The sequence below is a fragment of the Diorhabda carinulata genome, chromosome 9 (genome assembly GCF_026250575.1).
Source record: "Diorhabda carinulata isolate Delta chromosome 9, icDioCari1.1, whole genome shotgun sequence".
Classification (NCBI taxonomy): Eukaryota; Metazoa; Arthropoda; class Insecta; order Coleoptera; family Chrysomelidae; genus Diorhabda; species Diorhabda carinulata.
Window position 1 is genome coordinate 13,204,116 of NC_079468.1, and position 6,000 is coordinate 13,210,115.

At 29.2% G+C, this 6,000-nt stretch overlaps 2 long non-coding RNA genes across 2 annotated transcripts; one reads left to right on the forward strand and one right to left on the reverse strand.

Moving 5' to 3' along the window:
• The first annotated feature begins 1,999 nt into the window (after positions 1-1,999).
• Positions 2,000-3,121, forward strand: LOC130898300 (uncharacterized). Its single transcript, XR_009059878.1, has 2 exons — positions 2,000-2,124; positions 2,837-3,121. It is a non-coding gene; the product is annotated as an uncharacterized LOC130898300 (long non-coding RNA).
• A 1,306-nt stretch (positions 3,122-4,427) lies between these two features.
• Positions 4,428-5,513, reverse strand: LOC130898301 (uncharacterized). Its single transcript, XR_009059879.1, has 2 exons — positions 5,424-5,513; positions 4,428-4,718 (listed from the first exon to the last, which is right to left on the reverse strand). It is a non-coding gene; the product is annotated as an uncharacterized LOC130898301 (long non-coding RNA).
• Positions 5,514-6,000: the final 487 nt, after the last annotated feature.

Below are 6,000 nucleotides of genomic sequence, written 5' to 3' on the forward strand. Positions count from 1 at the left end.
TTATTTTTCCAAGGAAAAATTGGATTAGCGATTCATACCTCCTTTCAGTCCACATTTTGGCGGCTCATGGGAAACAACATGCAAAATAGATATTCAAAGAGTGAGCACTCCTTCATTCAAAATAGAACAGTACTAAATTCCAGGCCACTTTTTCCTTTAAATAATCACCCATCAGACTTTAAAACTCTCACTCCGGCTCATTTCCTAATTAAAAGAAGTCTAACGTTGTTACCAGAGTTACATTTTGATAACAGACTCAAAAATAGACTTGATATTCATCAAAGAGTTTATAAATGAATTGCAGCAACGCAAAAGGTGGAAAACCCATAAAGGAAGGAGAATGGTGAAGGTTTATCAAGATTCCGATGGAATAGCTGTTGTGTGTTGCCACCTTTAGAACCTGCATTGGGGAGATTAGCCCTTTACCTATTAACAAATATGAAAACAGCGTGCCTTCTGATAATCAGCCTTTCAGGTTCGGGGACATATTGAGGATACTTTCTTGTTACGAACCTGATTAGCCTGTGTGGCGGCGCTTTAATCAACTCATCAAATATATCAAAATAATCAACTCAATACTATCAGGGAAATAATTATGCACAATATACAATTAAATAATTAGATAAAAGAAGTATATAGCAAAATTAATAATCACGTTTCAATGATTCTCATCACAAAGTAGTCATTTATTTTGAACGAACAACGCTTATATCTTAAATAACGAATATTATTTGAAATAAAGGAAACGATAATTGAGGTTGTTCATAGTTGGTCAAGCAACTATGAATAACCCTAACTAACAAATAGTTATTGCGAACTACTTTTGTTAACAACTTTTCTACCCTGTAACAATTATCTGCATTATTCTCTGTTGCTTTCCGATGTACTTTTGATTCTGGTTTATGAACCGAATCAATTCATAGGCAGTCGTCATTCAGAAGTATAGCATATTATATCTTGATTCTGATCACAATTGAGAAATCTTAAAAAACATTGGAAAAATATCAAACTAACCAAAAGTTTCAAAATTTGGATTGAATTGCCTTTGGCACAGTTTCTTATTGTGGTATGCTCCATTTGCTATGGTAGCGTCAGTGAAGGAAATAAGTCATTTCAGAGGTCAGTATGGTGTTGACGAGTACGCTGAAACCAGTTGAACAGATAGGTACTGAGTATTTGCTGTTAGTGTTACTTAGAAAGCTTTTCAGGTACGGTGTCTTCGGAGTCTGCTTTCAAATATTAAGGCAGCTACCGGTATTTCCCTTCTACTAATCCGCTGAACCTGTGTGGATTCCGGTCAAGACTTAGCAAAATATTTCTGCTTACAACGATATTTCCTGGTTGGTTTGTTACAATAAAAACATTTTGCATCAAATTCAAATTCAAGAAAGAAACAAGCATGAGACAAACAGTGAGAGATTTAGTGCCACTGTATTTTCAATAAAATTATTACGAAATGACATTTAATAATAAGTAAAAATGAAAATGTGTACACTTGCTAAATAAATAGAAAAAAAGGCAAAAAAACTATTGAGAAGTATATGAAAGTGGAAAATAGTAGGTTGTTCTATTAGAATTATCTGATAGAGGTGAGAAACTTGTGATTGATGATAAATTATTGTTAGTAGAATTTAACTTCAAACATTACAAGTATACCAGTAGATGAGGTCTAACCTAACCTAACCTGACCTAACCAAATGATATATCTAAACAACAACAGTTTTAGAAAATATATGGCTCATTCAAAATGCGAGTAGAAATTATTGGAATATAAGAGCATGGAATTCTTTGAATTCATATACGAAAATTAACAACTTTATCAACCATATAACAGAAAAACTAGTTCTCAATTTGAAGAAAAATTGAAAATTATTAATATCATTATTTCGAGTAATCATTTTTTTTTATTTAGAAGCAAATAATTACAATTTGATATTATTATCAATAAATGAATTCAATCTTAATTTGAAGCTCACGTGATATCAGGAGAGTTTAATATAAACCATCGCTTCGTGTATTTGGCAACAGTTAAGTATTTAATGTAACAGTGAGATTCTATATTGAATAACATCATGAAGTTGGTATTATTATTTGTCTTCATTTTATTTATAGAAATTATCAGTGGTAAGCTTTATTATTCATTGATAATTGTTTGTAATTATATTAGTCTATTAAAATATTTGTTTGTGTGATTTTGTTCATAATTTTAACAAGCTTGAATTTTAATTTGACTATTTCTGATTACTATGAATACCATTAAAAGAATTCCAAACTTGCATTATCTTCGCAAATTATTCGTGATTGCTCCTTCATAAATTAGATATGTTTTTTATAACTTCATTTTCAAATGGTTGGAGGTTAGATATACTGCTATAAGTAGTGTATTCTAACTCATTGCGAATATTTAGAAAACATGTGAAATTCTCAGAAGTTCATGAAGTTGATTTTTCGTAGTTAAGAGCACAAGAAAATATCAATTTATTAAAACAAATATCAAATTAATAATGGAAAATAATAGTAGGAATCTGGATAAAGGATTTTAAATTATCAGTAAAAAAATTTCGAATGACTCTATTCACGTGTGAAATGCAGTTATTTGACCAAAACACCTTATTGGTCAGTTTGAAACTGGATTATGCTGTGAGAAAATAAGTTTATATGATAGTTTTGCTTTCCATCGACTCATTCTGATCTTATGATTACCTCCAAAGCTGATTGGAACAGAACATAACCACAAATGATAACAACATACTCAACATACTACTTACTATTGATCCTTATATGGATTGCTACAGATTGCTAGAAAATAATTTTGAATTCATATTTTCATTTACAGCTGGGACTATTGATTGCCCACCAAATTCAAATTGGAAGGATATAGGAGGATCCAATTGCTACTCTCCTGTCCCTACATGTCAAAATCCAAACCCAAAGTATGTATATAATCCGAATGGATGTTTGGAGAATTTGATAAGAGCCTGTTGGTGTGATGAAGGATACTTAATGAATGATAACAAATGCGTACTCAAAGAAAACTGTCCTCAGAAATAAATTACGATGCTAATTCATTGTTTTTTGTATAAATGTATTCATTGACTTCAATAAATAATATAGTTTCTAATACCTGTACCTATTTTGAAAATTTTTGAAATCACTTCATGTATTTCAATGTATGCACAAAAATGAGACAACTGATACATGAGTAGTTTGTTATCCTGAATAAGGCGTTCTTTTGAATTACACTGAAGGTGTAAGAAGGAACCTGAAATACATGTCGATATTGTATCAACTTTTAGTGGATCCAAAATCTCATATATTTGCACATTTCAGGAGAAGGTATTGTAATGTTTTTCTTTTTTACTGATTTAAACTATTTTGATAATAGTATTTAAATGATAATAATTCACATTTTCGTTTCGTGACTTTACTTAAACCTTTATGTTAGGAAAGTAAGTTTTCACGTAATTCTAATAAAAAAGATTTGGCAATTGTTATTGTTACTTATATATATATATATATATATATATATATATATATATATATATATATATATTGGACCTATATTTAAACAAATATCGTCTCCATGACGACATGTGTTTCAGTAAGTCAACTACGATAATCATTACGAAACCTGATTATATATTATAAATATAATATAGATGAATAATATTCTTTCACTATGTCAATAATATTTATTCTAGTCAAACTTCGATAATGCTGAATTGTCTCGAAACGATCATGTTCAAATATATACAACCATTGCGATCAGTCTTGTAATAATTACGACATTTATTGTGACTACTTTTGCCTTCTATAGAAGAATACTGTTACTAACTCGTCCATGACGGGAACTGTGAAGTAGATCCTGTTTGGTTATGATGGAAGTAAAATTTTCTGAATTTGCGGGTTACACAAATCTCAGCAAGCGTTTTATTATGTTTTTTCTACAAGTTTTTCTATATATAGCGGTGATTTGTTCATATTATTACAGAATCATTTGTTTGTTCGTTTACTATTTAGAGAATTATGCGAGAACTTTTTTGGGTATAAATATGTGCTTGTTAATCAGCGAAGAGTCAGTATTAAATTCAATGTCATCATGAATGGATCGAAAGAGTAGTGAATCTAAATGAATTATATAAGTAGTGAACAGTTAATTAATATAAATAGAGAGTAACTATTATGTTAAAATAGTTTAAATCAGTAAAAAAAACATTACAATACCTTCTCCTGAAATGTGCAAATATATGAGTATTTTGAGTCCACTAAGAGTTGATACAATATCGACATGTATTTCAGGTTCATATCTTCAGTGTAGTTCAAAAGAACGCCTTATTAAGGATAAAAAACTACTCATGTATCAGTTATGTCTCATTTTTGTGCATACATTGAAGTACTAGAAGTGATTTCAAAAATTTTCAAAGTAGTGAGAGGTATTAGGAACTATATTATTTATTGAATGATTACATTTATACAACAAAAAAAATTAATTAGCATCGTAATTTATTTCTGAGGACAGTTTTCTTTGAGTACGCATTTGTTATCATTCATTAAGTATCCTTCATCACACCAACAGGCTCTTATCAAATTATCAAAACATCCATTCGGATTAAATACATACTCTGGGTTTGGATTTTGACATGTAGGGACAGGAGAGTAGCAGTTGGATCCTCCTATATCCTTCCAATTTGAATTTGGTGGGCAATCAATAGTCCCAGCTGTAAATGAAAATATGAATTCAAAATTATTTTCTAGCAATCTGTAGCAATCCATATAAGGATCAATAGTGAGTAGTATGTTGAGTATGTTGTTATCATTTGTAACTATGTTCTGTTCTAATCAACATTGGAGGTAATCATAATATCAGAATGAACCGATGGAAAGCAAAATTATCATATAAACTTATTTTCTCACGTCATAATCCAGTTTCAAACTGACCAATAAGGTGTTTTGGTCAAATAACTGCATTTCACATGTGAATAGAGTAATTTGAAATTTTTTTACTGATAATTTAAAATCCTATATCCAGATTCCTACTATTATTTTCCATTATTAATTTGATATTTGTTTTAATTAATTGATATTTTCTTGTGCCCTTAACTACGAAGAATCAACTTCATGAACTTCTGAGAATTTCACATGTTTTCGAAATATTCGAACTACTTATAGCAGTATATCAAGCCTCCAACCGTTTAAAAATGAATTTATAAAAAAACATATCTAATTTATGAATGAATGCAGGAGCAATCACGAATAATTTGCGAAGATAAGGCAAGTTGGAATCCTTTTAATGGTATTCATAGTAATCAGAAATAATCAAATTAAAATTCAAGCTTGTTAAAATTATGCACAAAATCACACAATCAAGTATTTTAATAGACTAACATAATCACAAACAATTATCAATGAATAATAAAGCTTACCACTGATAATTTCTATAAATAAAATGAAGACAAATAATAATACCAACTTCATGATGTTATTGAATATAGAATGTCACTGTTATATTAAATACTAAACTGTTGCCAAATAATCGAAGCTATGGTTTATATTAAATTCTCGTGATATCACGTGAGCTTCAAATTAAGATTGAATTCACTTATTGATAATAATATCAAATTGTAATTATTTGCTTCTAAATAAAAAAAATTATTACTCGAAATAATGATATTAATAATTTTCAATTTTTCTTCAAATTGAGAACTAGATTTTCTGTTATATGGATGATAAAGTTGTTAATTTTCGTATATGAATTCAAAGAATTCCATGCTCTTATATTCCAATAACTTCTACTCGCATTTTGAATCAGCCATATATTTTATAAAACTGTTGTTGTTTAGTTCTATCATTTGGCCGACCTCATCTACTGGTATACTTATAATGTTTGAAGTTAAATTCTACTAATAATAATTTATCATCAATCACAAGTTTCTGTAACTTTGAAACTTTGAAATGACTTCTATTGATTTGTGCTTTATAAACATCCTCAACCATAACTAT